The sequence below is a fragment of the Somniosus microcephalus genome, unplaced genomic scaffold, assembly GCF_052327205.1.
Source record: "Somniosus microcephalus isolate GS21.2 unplaced genomic scaffold, FLI_Smic_1.0 unresolved_chr1, whole genome shotgun sequence".
Lineage (NCBI taxonomy): Eukaryota > Metazoa > Chordata > Chondrichthyes > Squaliformes > Somniosidae > Somniosus > Somniosus microcephalus.
The window spans coordinates 120,115,227-120,130,775 of NW_028225179.1; positions in this window are offsets into that span (position 1 = coordinate 120,115,227).

Consider the following 15,549-nt stretch of genomic DNA (forward strand, 5'->3'; position numbering starts at 1 on the left):
CAGAGCGATCATAATATGATCGAGCTCTCAGTCGAGATGGAGAGTGAGGAAATTGAATCAGAGACTAAGGTCCAGAACTTAAATAAAGGGAATTACGAGGGTATGAGACGGGAATTGGGTAAGATTGATTGGGTGGTGTTTCTGGGGGGATTGACAGTGGATAGACAATGGCAAGCATTCAAAGATAGAATGGAAGAATTCCAGAACATGTTTATACCGGTTTGGCATAAAAATAAACCTAAAAAGGTGACTCAACCGTGGATAACGAGGGAAATTAGGGACAGCATAAAATAAAAAAAAAGGGCATATCAACTGGCAAAAAAAAGCACCAGACCAGAAGATTGGGGGCAGTACAGGATACAGCAAAAGAGGACAAAGGGATTAATCAGGAAGGGGAAAATAGAATACGAAAGTAAACTTGCAGCAAACATAAAGACAGACTGCAAAAGCTTTTATCGGTATATCAGGAGGAAAAGACTGGTAAAATCCCAAGTCGGTCCCTTGCAGTCCGATTCGGGAGAATATATAATGGAGAATAAGGAAATGGCAGACCAATTAAACTCATACTTTGGCTCTGTATTCACAAAGGAGGACACAAATAACCTCCCAGGAATATCGGCAAACATAGGGACTAATGAGAGGGAGGAGCTGACAGAAATTAGTATCTCTAGGGATATGGTGTTGGGTAAGTTGAGGGGACTGAAGGCCGACAAATCCCCGGGGCCTGATAAACTACATCCTAGGGTACTTAAGGAGGTGGCCCTGGAGATAGCAGATGCTCTAAGGATCATCTTCCGGAACTCCATTGACTCGGGAACAGTACCCGTGGATTGGAGGGTAGCTAATGTTACCCCAATATTTAAAAAGGGGGGTAGAGAGAAAGCAGGGAATTATAGACCAGTAAGCCTTACATCGGTTGTGGGCAAAATGCTAGAGTCCATTATTAAGGATAAAATAGCGGAGCACTTGACAAATGGGGAAAGGATCGGACAGAGTCAACATGGATTTACAAAGGGTAAATCGTGTTTGACTAATCTGCTGGAATTTTTTGAGGAAGTAACTGGTAAAATAGATGGGGGAGAGCCAGTGGATGTGGTGTACCTTGACTTCCAGAAAGCCTTCGATAAGGTTCCACACAAAAGATTATCATGCAAAATTAAGGCTCATGGGATTGGGGGCAAAGTATTAACGTGGATAGAGAACTGGCTGGCGGATAGAAAACAGAGAGTTGGAATAAACGGCTCGTTTTCGGAGTGGCAGGCAGTGACCAGCGGGGTGCCGCAAGGATCTGTCCTGGGACCCCAGCTGTTCACAATATATATAAATGATCTGGATCAGGGAATTGGATGCAATATTTCCAAATTCGCTGACGACACTAAACTAGGAGGAGGGGTGGGCTCTGATGAGGATGTCAGGAGGCTACAGTGCGATTTGGACAGGTTGGGGGAATGGGCGGATATGTGGCAGATGCACTATAATGTGGATAAATGCGAGGTTATCCACTTTGGGGGTAAAAACAGGAGGGTAGATTATTATCTAAATGGCAATAGATTGGGAGATGGGGAAGTGCAGAGGGACCTGGGTGTTCTTGTGCACCAGTCACTGAAGGAGAGCATGCAGGTGCAACAGGCGATTAAGAAGGCAAATGGTATGTTGGCCTTCATATCAAGGGGGTTCGAGTATAGGAATAGGGATACCTTACTACAGCTGTACAAGGTGCTGGTGAGACCGCATCTGGAGTATTGTGTACAGTTTTGGTCGCCCCATCTGCGGAAGGATGTTCTTGCCATGGAAAGAGTGCAACGGCGATTCACCAGGCTGATACCTGGAATGGCGGGAATGACCTACGAAGAGAGATTAAATAGTTTGGGCTTGTACTCACTGGAGTTTAGAAGATTGAGAGGGGATCTCATCGAAACATATAAAATTATGGCAGGCCTGGACAGGCTGAATTCAGAGAGAATGTTTCCAATGGCCGGGGAGCACAGAACCAGGGGCCACAGTCTAAAAATAGTGGGCAAATCATTTAAAACAGAGATGAGGAAGAATTTCTTCACTCAAAGAGTGGTGAGCCTGTGGAATTCCCTGCCACAGAGGGCTGTGAAGGCTAATTCAACAAATATTTTCAAGAGAGAATTGGATATATTTCTGAAGGCTAAGGGGATTAAGGGTTACGGAGAAAAGGCGGGGACGGGGTACTGAACTGATAAGATCAGCTATGATCTCAGATGAAGATCAGCCATGATCTCATTGAATGGCGGAGCAGGCTCGAAGGGCCGAATGGCCTACTCCTGTTCCTATCTCTATGTTTATGACTGTTAGGGCTGATCCTGTGTCCAATTCCATTTTCACTTGGACTCCGTCTATCTTGAGCGTGACCCAGATAGTTTGGTGATCCTCCATTTTGATTACATTATGTAGTTTCAGACAACCCAGCTCCTTGCTTCCGGAGTCTGTATCACTTTTCTGTTCACCTGAACTACTCTCCGTCACCTTATGTATCTTTTTGTACTTCTCCTGTGGAGATTTCTTGCTGCTGGTTTTCTTTCCCGACCTGCAGACTCTTGCTATGTGTCCTACTTTTCCACACTGTCTGCACACTTGGTCCTTGAACCAACAATCCTTATGGTCGTGTGTTGTTCTGCTGCAGCAATAACACTTCACTGCTCCATATGACATTTCATTTGTGCCATATTCTTGCGGTCTCCGTTGTATCTCTGCAGCGCCCCGTGCGGCTGCTTCGTGTGATACTGCCATGCTGAAAGCCTTGTCCAGCGTAATATCCTTTTCTGATAGAAGCTGTTTCTGGGTTCCTTCACTTTGAAGCCCACACACAAACTTGTCCCTTAAAGTATCTGCTAGTCCCGTTCCAAACTGGCAGTGTTTCGATAGCTTGCGCAGTTCCGTTAAATACTCAGCATTACTTTCGTCTTTATCCTGGTTCCTTTTGTGAAACTTAAATCTTTCTGCTATCAGCAGCGGTATGGGGTTTAAGTGGTCCTGTAGGATTGCCACTATGCTTTCAAAATCCTTTTCCACTGGCTTCTCTGGGGTTACTAGGTTTCACAGTAAGCCATACATTTTTGCACCCATGGAATTCAACAATACCAGTGCTTTCCTGGCATCTGGCACTTCATTCGCCTTGCAGTACACTTCTATGCGTTCTACATATGTCGCCCAATCTTTGACTTCATTGTCGAATGCTGTGACACTGGCACTCTTCGGCATCCCTGGGTGTGGTTAAACTGGCTAAAAATGGCGTCTCCCGCGCTCTCCCTTCTTCTCCGCTGGCTCAAAATGGCGTCTCCCGCGCTTTCCTTTCTTCCCGCGCTCTCCCTTCTTCTCCACTGTGGCTCAAAATGGCGTCTCCCGCGCTCTCCCTTCTTCTCTGCTGCGGCCCAAATGGCGTCTCCCGCGCTTTCCTTTCTTCCCCCGCGGACGCTGCTCAGCCCTTGAACACCGGCCGCGCTCTGCGCATTTTCCTGCGCACCTCTCTCGCTGACGCCACTCGGTCCAGAACCCCGGCTGCGCCCTGTGCGCTTTACCCTCTCTCTCTTTTTTTTTCCGTCGACGCCGCTCGGTCTTCAACCCCGGCTGCGCCCTGTGCGCTTTACCCTCTCTCGTTGACGCCGCTCGGTCTTCAACCCCGGCTGCGTCCTGTGCGCTTTACCCTCTCTCTTACCCCGTTGATGCTGCTCGGCCTTTTTCTGTGCCGTCGGTCGGCTCCAGCCGCCGCTGTCCGGGAAGGGTCTGCGCCGTACCTGCTGCCAGCTCGCTGCGCTAGATCGTCACGACTGGAGAACCAAGCCCAGCTCTCCACAGCCTCCTCTGCGATGCTCAAGTCCTCTCTGGATGGTCGGCGCTCGCACTTCTGGACTCGGCCTTCCCCTTTCACTGCTCTCCAGGAGCGAATCCCTGGGAGGTGATGCAGAGTTGCAGGTAGGTTTGAATCCACTCGTCACCAATGTTAAATCCGTGAATCTTGATGTATGGTGTCCTTCAATAAATCGACAGAGACTGCAGAGGAACAATCAACAGGTGTTTACTGGATGAGGGTTACTCTAAAACTAACAGTACAGATCCCTACTCAGGGTTTATATACAGGTGTGGTCACTGCCGGTACTACAGTATACAGGAGCTGTAAAAAGTAGTTCTCCCCTTAAAGGTACATACACTACAAGGAGTGTGATGGAATACTCTCCACTTGCCTGGATGAGTGCAGCTCCAACAACACTCAAGAAGCTCGACACCATTCAGGATAAAGCAGCCCGCTTGATTGGCACTCCATCCACCACCTTCAACATTCACTCCCTCCAGCACCGGTGCACTGTGGCTGCAGTGTGTACCATCTACAAGATGCACTGCAGCAACTCGCCAAAGCTCCTTCAACAGCACCTTCCAAACCCGCGACCTCTACCACTTAGAAGGACAAGGGCAGCAGACGCATGGGAACATCACCACCTACAAGTTCCCCTCCAAGCCACACACCATCCTGACTTGGACCTGTATCGCCGTTCCTTCACTGTCGCTGGGCCAAAATCCTGGAACTCCCTTCCTAACAGCATTGTGGGTGTACTTACACCATATGGACAGCAGCGGTTCTAGAAGGCGGCTCACCACCATCTTCTCAAGGGCAATTAGGGATGGGCACTAAATGCAGGCCTAGCCAGCGACGCCCACATCCCATCAATGAATGAATAAAAAAAACCTGTATCAAAAGACATTCACCAATCTTGGGCCTGCACTTATCAAATCTATGCAGATCCACTTGTAATTCTTTTCCAGACCTCTTGACCCCGTCACCTAATTTCATATTTAATTTAATAACCCTGTTCCAGAATGTTAATGGGCCTGAAATATGCGATCGGAGGCTTCCCGCGGGCGGATGCCTCTGACCTGTAATAAATCTACGGATGTACCTGGTGGCCCGGGAGGTACGGAGACTCGCGCTCCTGGGCCTCTCCGGGTACCCGCGGGCAGAGCCCCACGTATCCCAGGGGCGCAGGCGGTTCGCAACCACCCCTGGGATCACATGGGCCGGCCCAACCAATAAAAGAAGGGAATCCCCATTCATACTCATGGGAGTTGCGTACGTATGGAATCCCCATAAGTATGAATGGGGATCAGTTAAAAAATACACAAACACATGAAATAAATTTTTTTAAATTACATATTTAAGATTAATTAAAATGCCATTTCATTAAATATTTTAAACGAAAATTTAATTTCTTGGGAAAAAAATGTATGTTTTAACGGGGCTAAAAATAAACTTACCTTATTGGACAGGGTTTTTAAAGTATAAATGAGTGGTAAAATTTTATTTTTCTATTTTTTAAAACTCTTATGCTGGCCAAAGCAGGCCTTTCGCTGATTCTACCAGGCGTAAGAATTTCACGGGCATTCAGCGGGCAGAAGTTGGGCAAATAGCGCAACTCTCCACCCGCCCGCGGAGGCCCATCTCCCGGGGCTGCGGAGGATCTGTCGAGAGAATTCCTGACAGATCGCACGTTGCGGGTTTCAGCGCGTGCGCTTCACAGGCCGGAACGTGCGCGGCCCCTACGGGCATGTGCGCACCTCGTACGTGCTCGTGGGGGTCGCAAAATACGGCCCAATAAATACAATAGACAAGAGGGGGCCCAACAGTGAACGCTGGGACACTTTAGCAATTACCAGACCCCACTGCGAAGCAGCCTCATTTAAAACCACACTTTGGCAATATTTCTATAGCTATTTTTTTCATCCATTATGCAATAAACCTCTTCAGAACATTGTATTTAACTTTGCACACACTTTGTTAAAAGGTTTTTGGTAATCAAACTTGATGATTTACTGATAAATCAATCAGCTCAGAGCTTGTGGTTACAAAGGAAATTTGCAATAAACACCATTGTGACCATAAATGGTGTCAGCTGTGGCTCAGTGGGTAGCACACTCACCTGAGTCAGAAGGTTGTGGGTTCAAGTCCCACTCCAGGGATTTGCGCACATAAAACTAGGCTGACACTCCAGTGCAGTGCTGAGGGAGTGCTGCACTGTCGGAGGTGCCGTTTTTCGGATGAGACGTTAAACCGAGGCCCCGTCTGCCCTCTCAGGTGGGCATAAAAGAGCCCGTGGCCACCATTTCGAAGTAGAGCAGGGGAGTTCTCCCCGGTGTCCTGGGCCAATATTTATCCCTCAACCAACATAACAAAAAGAGATTATCTGGTCATTATCACACTGCTGTTTGTGGGACCTTGCTGTGTGCAAATTGGCTGTTGCATTTCCCACATTATAACAGTGACTACACTTCAAAACGTACTTCATTGGCTGTAAAACAATTTGAGACGTCCGGTGGTCGTGAAAGGTACTATATAAATGCAAGTCTTTCTTTCTTCTTTTCTTTCACCATACAAGCTGTCCTGTATAGATCCTTATACCATAGCGGATGCAGATACTCTTTATATATCTGATGAAGAAACAGAATTGATATAAAGGCTGTTGGAAGGTGTTACCTGGATACTGGGTACCGAGAATGCAAACTCAGTGCCTTCCATGATCGGGCTTTCGAAAGTCAAGCAGCTGTTCCTGAAACTCTGCACCTCCAACTAGCAGAAACGCCATTCCATTGAGATGGGCTGTGTCCATGCTATAGTCAGGAGAATGGTGACAGTGGATTGCATGTGTCGTGATTAGTTGGGCTGCTCACCGTGCCGCTCGTTTGGCAACCTGCTGTCCGCCTTAGGGAAATCTTAAACCCCTTACTTTCCAAGCGATTAATGACTAACTAGTGACCATACTTTTTAGTGAGGGTGGGGGTGGGGGGTCGGAGGAGAGAGCATAAACACGGTCTCGTTGGGGTTGACCTGATCACGATACCTAGCCAGATAAAGGCATCTCAGAAGCAATTCAAGCTTATGTGACAGACTTGGTACTCAATACCCCAGCGAGAAGCAATCCAGGACAATGTTAAAGTGCAAACAGGAAGCCTGTCTTATTATGCAAAGCTGAGGGTACAAAACTTTGACTGGAGCCTCTTATTCTGTATTGTCAGCTCGAGGTAATCCAGCAAGCCAGTGATCTGATGGTAAATGCTATCCTAGCCAGATAAACCTCCTTCATATTGACCTCTGCCTCTAGGATTCACAGCTTCAGTTGGTGAAACTCCCATGTTCACACTTACCAGTCCTTTTGCCTCTGTTATTTCAACATTTCACCCATGCCTAGTAGGGTGTGTTCCCACGGGGGACATAATGCACGTGGGCAAAGATGTGTTGGACTGCTTTCTTGTTCTTTTACGTTTCGTTGCTTTAAACGTCAGGTCACACACACACTCAGTTGTAGTAATGCAGGGTCAGGTCTTTATTGAAACCTCATACTATCCACAACCAGTATGAGTGCACAAGTCTTTTCATACTACACAAAACCAGTACGAGAGCTGCTGAGACACACACTTCACAAGGCCAGTGTGAGCACAAGCTGCTTTTGGGACACACACTAACCATTATTCCAGTGTGAGCTGCTAAACAGTGCTCCCTTACATTTCTTACATTAAATTTTGCCTTTGATCACTACATTCCATGCATACTACCAATAATTGTGGTACGTCAAATATAGGTACAAATGCCACAGAATAACAACATAAACTAAACAACCAGGCTCTCAACTCTTCTAATTGTTTTATTGCTGGAATAAAGCCTTCCCCTCCCTAAACAGAGTTGACACTTTCAGATATGGCTGAATGCCTCTTACACATCCTACTACAGCTGTATTATCTTTCCCATGAAGGCATCCTTTCTTTAAAATCCTCTTCGCCAATTTACAACCCATGCTGTTTGAACTTTTAACTCATCGTGCGCTGGTCTCACAGACGGCGCCGAAAGAATAGCGAGGTACCCAAGTCGTGTGAACCCTGGTTCCCACAAGAGGCATTTTACAAATGTAGGTTTCTCGGTAACTTGGTTTGAGACTCAAACACAGAGATGGGTTTCTGTGTGTTTTGTACACGCACTGACCAAAAAGTATATATATTACTTCTACTCAAACATTTTTGTCATCCGAATACTCATTGCCTTTTGCTCAGTTCGCTTTGCAGCTCACTGATGCAAAGTGAGTTGTCCTTCGGTGCTGTATCATTTTATGATTCTATGAAAGCTATAGTCAAATAAAGGTTGAGCAGGTTGGGCCTATACTTATTGGAGTTTAGAAGAATGAGAGGTGATCTTATTGAAACATATAAGATTCTGAGGGGGCTGGACAGGGTGGATGCTGAGAGGATGTTTCCCCTCGTGGGGGAATCTAGAACTAGGGGGTATAATTTCACAATAAGGGGGCACCCTTTTAAATAGGAAATGAGGAGGAATTTCTTCTCTCAGAGGGTTGTGAATCTTTGGAATTTTCTTCCCCAGAGAGCTGTGGAGGCTGGGTCATTGAATATATTTAAGGTGGAGATAGACAGATTTTTGAGCTACAGGGTAGTCCAGGGTTATGGGGAGCGGGCAGGGAAGTGGAGTTGAGGCCAAGATCAGATCAGCCACGATCTTATTGAATGGCGGAGCAGGCTCGAGGGGCCAAGTGACCTACTCCTGCTCCTACGTCTTTATGTTTCATGTGCAAATTAAAAAAATCGCATGTTGCTTGAATTATATATGGATCAATTAACAAGAGAAACAGAATCACACAGTACAGGAGGAGGCCATTTGGCCCCATCATGGCTATGCTGGCTCTTTGAAAGAGCTGTCTAATTAGCCCCACCCACCCTCACTCTTCCCCCAAAGTCCTACAGGTTTATTAATTTCCAAGTATAAATCCAATTCCCTTTCGAAAGTTACTATTGAATCTGCTTCCACCCCTTTCAGGCAGCACATTCCAGATCACAACGTCAGATGTTCAAACAGTAGCTTTAAGCAATGCGCAGAAAAAATTCAGTTAATAACAAACCCATCAGCACTATTGGTGATTAGGAAAATCGGGAGAGGTGTCTAATGAGTGGTTGATCCGATGTCACCTCTTTTGCAGTATCATCAAAAGCTAAAATTACCCCCTGGTGTTCATTGCATCATTTTGTATTACTTATAGAAAAAGTCGACAAAGGAAGTGCATACAGATGCAAAAATATATGAACATTAATTGATCCCCTGTACTGTTCCACACTGGGGGGGGGGGGGGGCGGGGGGAATTTTCAACTTCCCATCCGGTCGAGAAACTGCCATTGCTGTTTCTATTTCAGGGTGTGAAATTCAACTCAAGGGGCGGCGCCAAATGGGCGGTACTGGATCGAGCGCACGTGAAACACCCCGCCTGATTGTCCCCTGCCATTTAAGTCAATTGATTGGGCACACTGCCCACGCTCAGATGGCACAATCTAAATTCAGCTCACAGCGTCACAGCTCTGGGCAACAAAAATATTGCCCTCCGAACCAGGGCTGTTGGGAGAGGCTAAGATCTTCAAGTGAAAGGTTTAGTAACACAATGGCCCAGTAATTCCGGGCACAACACGTGAGTACGGACAGGGTACTCACGCGTGTGCCCGGAGGAATTGCCGGTTTTCAGCATGCACAGCGCATGCGCTGAAAACCGGCATTTCCTGTCCTCTGACCCAAAGCAGAACGCTTGCGACTTGTGATGCAACGCGTGCGCAGTGAAATTCCTTTTTTTTTCCAGAGTTGCCCGAGTGTAAAGGCCTCCGGTTTTTACGCGTGGAAAAACCAGACGTAAGTACTTAGTTTTACAGGTAAGTGGTCTTTTAGTACAATTTAGAATTTTTTTTTCCCCACAGGTTTATTATTTTTAAAGAATTTACAGTAAGGTAAGTTTAGTTTTAGACCCTATTTAAAAAAAAATTATTTTTTTCAAAAATTTGATTAATTGTTTAAAATATTTTTTAAAACTTATTTATAGTTAATATAATCAGTGGGATGTTTTTTTAAATTTTATTTAAAGTTTAAGTAGTGTTTTGGCAGCCCATACTTTTCATGAGTTTGACAGTTCTTACTGTCAAACTCATGAATGAAGTTTCCCCTCCCCTGATTGGCTGCACAGTGCTCACCTGATCCCAGCTGGCACATCGCACTAACTACGCCGCTGGATCAGGTAAGCACTTCGCGCCGACATCTGAACCGGGCCTGTCACAGGAAATGCAAGCAGGCCCAGGCTTCAGATGTCGGCGCGCAGGGTGAGTGCACATCGGGGGCTTGCACGCGCGGCAAGCTCCCGATCCTAATTTCAGGGCCGAAATCGTGTAAATTTAGCCATTATTTTTGTGACCCGTGGCCAGACTGTGAAATCAGAGCGATGGATTAATGTGAGCATTTCCATTACAAATGTGGACATAGCAATTTATAATAGATGGAGTTAGGTCACAGATCAGCCAGGATCTCATTGAATGGCGGAACAGGCTTGAGGGGCTAAATGGCCTGGTCCTATGTTCCTAATAAAAATAGATGAATCAAAGTGTGGCAAAAACCTGACAACAGATAGTCAATTGCCACAGATAGGCAATATATATATAGATATGTCTGTGTGAGTGTGTGTGCTATTAGACCTGTGGACATCTTCCTTGATAGCAGCTTGTAGATTTAATGGGCCGTATTTTGCGACCCCCATGGGTGCATACGAGGTGTGTATGTGCCCGTAGGGGCTGCGCAGGTTTAGGCCTGCGAAGCGCAAGTACGAAAACCCAGAACTTGCGATCTGTCAAGAATCCAAAAGTTGCCATTTGCCCAACTTCCGCCCGCTGAATGCCTGTGAAATTCTTACGCCTGGCAGGTCTGCTTTTACCAGCATAAGAGTTCTAAAAATAGAAAAACAAAATTTTATCATTAAAAACCCTGTCCAATAAGATAAGTTTATTTTTAGATCTGTTAAAACTAAAAAAAAATTCAAAAAATTATATTTTTGTTTAAAATATTTAATTAAATGGTATTTTAATTAATTTAAAATATGTAATTTAAAAACATTATTTCAGGTGTTCGTGTATTTTTTAAGTGATCTCCATTCATACTTATTGTGTTCCGTACGTACGGAATCCTCGTAAGTATGAATGGGGGATTCCCTTCTTTTATTGGTTGGGCCGGCCCACGTGATCCCAGGGGCGCTTGCGAACCGCTTGCGCCCCTGGGAAACGTGGGGCTCTGCCCGCACGGACCCGGAGAGGGCCAGGATCGCGAGTCTCCGTATCTCCCGGGCCACCAGGTACACCCGTAGATTTCTTACAGGTCGGAGGCATCCGCCCGCGGGAAGCCTCTGATCGCAATTTCAGCTCCCAATGTGTTGGGCCAGCTATTAACCACGAAACCTTTGGGGGAAGTTGGATATGGACGGGGATGTACTACCAGCGGTCTGGCATCGGTTGCTCGTTATACTCCCCGCCCGATATTCAGTTCCATTGATTTTGCTAGAACTGAATATCAAGTGGGCGTATAATGGGCGGCGGATGCAATTGCGACCATTTTCCACTACCACCCATGGCAAATTTCCACCCTCCGTTTATTCTATGGCTGGACGATTGTTTTCGGTATTCTAGGGCGTTTTCAAATTTCATTTTAAAGACGGGCAATTGATAAAGCAAAGCAGTCAAAATGAATTGAATCCAACAGCCTGGATTGAAATCTGCTGCGGATCCAGGAAATGATCGATTTTTAATCGCCTCTCCCTCCCATATATCCTCGATTCAATAACAGGCAGATGCACAACTTCAGCTTAGCTCAAATACAATGCTGCTTCATTCCAGAACAAAGCCAATTACTTTTTAATAATTCCAAATACATCCACGAGATAACTCAGAGTGGCAGGACATAGAAAGGCTAGCAGAATGGGCAGACAAGTGGCAGATGGAATTTAATACAGAAAAGTGTGAGGTGATGCATTTTGGCAGAAGGAACAGGGAGAGGCAATATACACTTAAAGGCACAGTTTTAAAGAGTGTGCAGGGACAGAGGGACCTGGGAATTAATGTGCATAGGTCCCTGAAGGTGGCAGGACATATTGAGAAAGTGGTTAGCAAAGCATATGGGATCTTGGGCTTCATAAACAGAGGTATTGAGTACAAAAGTAGAGAAGTTATGCTGAACCTTTATAAAGCGCAGGTTAGGCCACAACTGGAGTATTGCGTCCAGTTCTGGTCACCACACTTTAGGAAGGATGTGAAGGCACTTGAGAGGGTGCAGAGGAGATTTACCAGAATGGTTCCAGGGATGGGGGATCTTAGCTACCAGGACAGGTTGGAGAAGCTGGATTTGTTTTCATTAGAGCAAAGGAGGTTGAGGGCTGATTTGATAGAGGTGTACAAGATTATGACGGGTTTGGATAGACTAGATGGGGAAAGGCTGTTCCCACTAGTTGATGGTACAAGGACTAGGGGACACAGATTTAAGGTTTTGGGCAAGAGATACGGGGGGACGTGAGGAAAAACTTTTTTACGCAGTGATACGCTTATCAATTACTCCATAAAAGACGATGAATCAGGAAGGTGATGAAAAGGCTTTTATTAACTAGAGAACAGAGCATGCCTCTCGTGGGTGGCTGGTTCCAAGAAGGAAGTGAGTCGGCGAAACCCCCACCTTTATACCTGGTCATGTGGGCGGAGTCAGCTGAGGCATGCCTTGGTACACAGCGCCACCCAGAGGTAACAATATACAATAACAGTGGTTTACCACATTCACCCCTTGTTTAAAATTAAGTCCGGCGGGGTGAAGGGTACTACAAGTTCGTGTAGTTAAGTCTATCAGGAGGCCTTGTCTGACGTCCTGATCGTCGTGGTGGCGGCGGCGGTGTTGCAGCATCCAACGTCGGATCTGGTGTCTGGGTGGTCAACGAAGGGTCCTGGGGCTCCGGCATGTCGTCTACAGGGGTTGGATTGGGAGGGGTGGTGGGGGATAACGGTGGTAGTTCAGGGGTACCCGAGGGTGCGAGATCTCGTATGGAGACCGTGTCCTCCCGCCCGTCTGGGTATGTCACCCAGGCATACTGGGGGTTGGCGTGTAGGAGGTGCACCCTCTCGACCAGGGGGTCCGTTTTATGGGTCCTTACGTGCCTCCGCAGTAGGACGGGCCCAGGAGAAGTCAGCCATGCCGGTAGCGAGGTTCCTGATGTGGACTTCCTGGGGAAAACGAACATTTGCTCATGAGGGGTGGCATTAGTGGCAGTACAAAGCAGTGACCGGATGGAGTGGAGCGCCGCAGGGAGGACCTCCTGCCAGCGAGAGGTCGGAAGGCCCTTAGATTTTAAGGCTAAGAGGACGGCCTTCCAAACCGTCGCGTTCTCTCTTTCCACCTGGCCGTTCCCCCGGGGGTTGTAGCTGGTGGTTCTGCTCGTAGCAATACCTCTCGCTAGCAGGTACTGCCGAAGTTCGTCGCTCATGAAAGATGAGCCCCTGTCGCTATGTATATAGCTAGGGAACCCGAACAAGGCGAAGAGGTCATTCAGACATTTGATGACCGTGGTACTGGTCATGTCTGGGCAAGGGATGGCAAACGGGAAACGGGAGTACTCATCAATTATGTTGAGGAAGTACACATTGCGGTCAGAGGAGGGGAGGGGCCCTTTAAAATCGACGCTCAGGCGCTCGAAGGGGCGAGTGGCCTTGATCAGGCTTGCTCTGTCCGGCCTATAAAAGTGCGGTTTGCACTCGGCACAGATTTGGCAGTTCCTGGTCATGGTCCTGACCTCCTCGATGGAGTAGGGCAGGTTACGGGATTTGATGAAATGGAAGAACCTGGTGACCCCCGGGTGGCAGAGGTCATTGTGGAGGGTCTGCAGTCTATCAACCTGCGCGTTGGCGCATGTACCACGTGATAGGGCGTCTGGGGGCTCATTTAGTTTCCCGGGCCGGTACAAGATATCATAATTGTAGGTGGAGAGTTCGATTCTCCACCTCAAGATCTTGTCGTTCTTGATTTTGCCCCTCTGCTTATTATTAAACATAAAAGCTACTGAACGCTGGTCAGTGAGCAGGGTAAACCGTTTTCCGGCCAGGTAATGCCTCCAGTGACGCACCGCTTCCACAATAGCCTGGGCCTCCTTTTCGACAGAGGAGTGTCGGGTCTCGGGGCCCTGGAGGGTCCTTGAGAAAAAGGCCACGGGTCTGCCCGCCTGGTTAAGGGTCGCAGCTAGGGCGAAGTCGGATGCATCGCTCTCCACTTGGAAGGGGATCGACTCATCCACTGCATGCATTGTGGCCTTCGCGATATCGCTCTTGATAAGAGTGAAGGCTGCACACGCCTCTGGTGTCAGGGGGAAGGAGGTGGATTTGATGAGGGGTCTAGCTTTGTCTGCATAGTGGGGAACCCACTGGGCATAGTAGGAGAAAAACCCCAGGCATCTCTTCAGTGCTTTTTGGCAGTGGGGGAGGGGTAGCTCCATTAGGGGGCGGGTAGCTCCATTAGGGGGCGCATTCTGTCGGGGTCGGGCCCGATGACTCCGTTCTCCACCACGCAGCCGAGAATGGCGAGGCGTTTGGTGCGAAACATACATTTCTCTTTATTGTACGTTAGGTTCAGCCGTTGGGCCGTACGGAGGAATTTTTCTAGATTAACGTCATGGTCCTGCTGGTCGTGGCCACAGATGGTGACGTTATCCAGATAGGGAAAGGTGGCCTGCAGCGCGTTCTCGTCAACCATCCGGTCCATCTCCCTTTGGAAGACCGAAACCCCGTTGGTGACGCCGAAGGGAACCCTAAGGAAGTGGTAGAGGCGGCCGTTCGCCTCGAAGGCAGTATACTGGCGGTCCTCATGGCGGATGGGGAGCTGGTGGTATGCTGACTTAAGGTCAATGGTGGAGAATACTTTGTATTGCGCAATCTGGTTGACCATATCAGATATGCGAGGAAGCGGGTATGCGTCCAGCTGAGTGTACCGGTTTATGGTTTGGCTGTAGTCAATGACCAGGCGGCGTTTATCAGTGGTTTTAACGACTACAACCTGGGCTCGCCAGGGGCTAGTGCTCCCTTCGATAATGCCCTCCTTCAAGAGCCGCTCCACCTCAGAGCTAATGAAAGCTCTGTCCCCGGCGCTGTACCGCCTGCTCTTGGTAGCGATGGGTTTACAGTCGTGGGTGAGGTTAGCGAACAAGGGAGGGGGGGGGACTTTTAGTGTGGAAAGGCTGCAGGTGGTTTGCGGCGGGCGATTTAAAAGGTGTTGGTTGCAGACTGTGAGTGGGGGGAGGGGTCCACCGTATGCTAATGTGACACTGTTAAGGTGGCACTGAAAATCCAACCCTAGCAGCACGGCAGCGCAGAGATGGGGCAGGACTAGAAGTTTAAAATTTTTATATATTGTGCCCCCAACCGAAAGGGTCACCACACAGTAGCCGCCGACGTCCATTGAATGGGACTTGGACGCCATAGAAATCCGATGGCGCGTCGGCAGGACCGTGAGGGAGTGGCTACGTACCGTGTCTGGGTGAATAAAACTCTCTGTGCTCCCGCTGTCGATTAGGCAAGTGGTGGCGCGGCCGTTTACCGTGATATCCATCATGGAGCTGGATAGATGATGAGGGAGGGCTTGATCCAGCGTAACGGAGGCCAGTGTATGGCTTAGTGAGTCGGTATGGTCGTCCGACGAGACGGTGGTCGAGT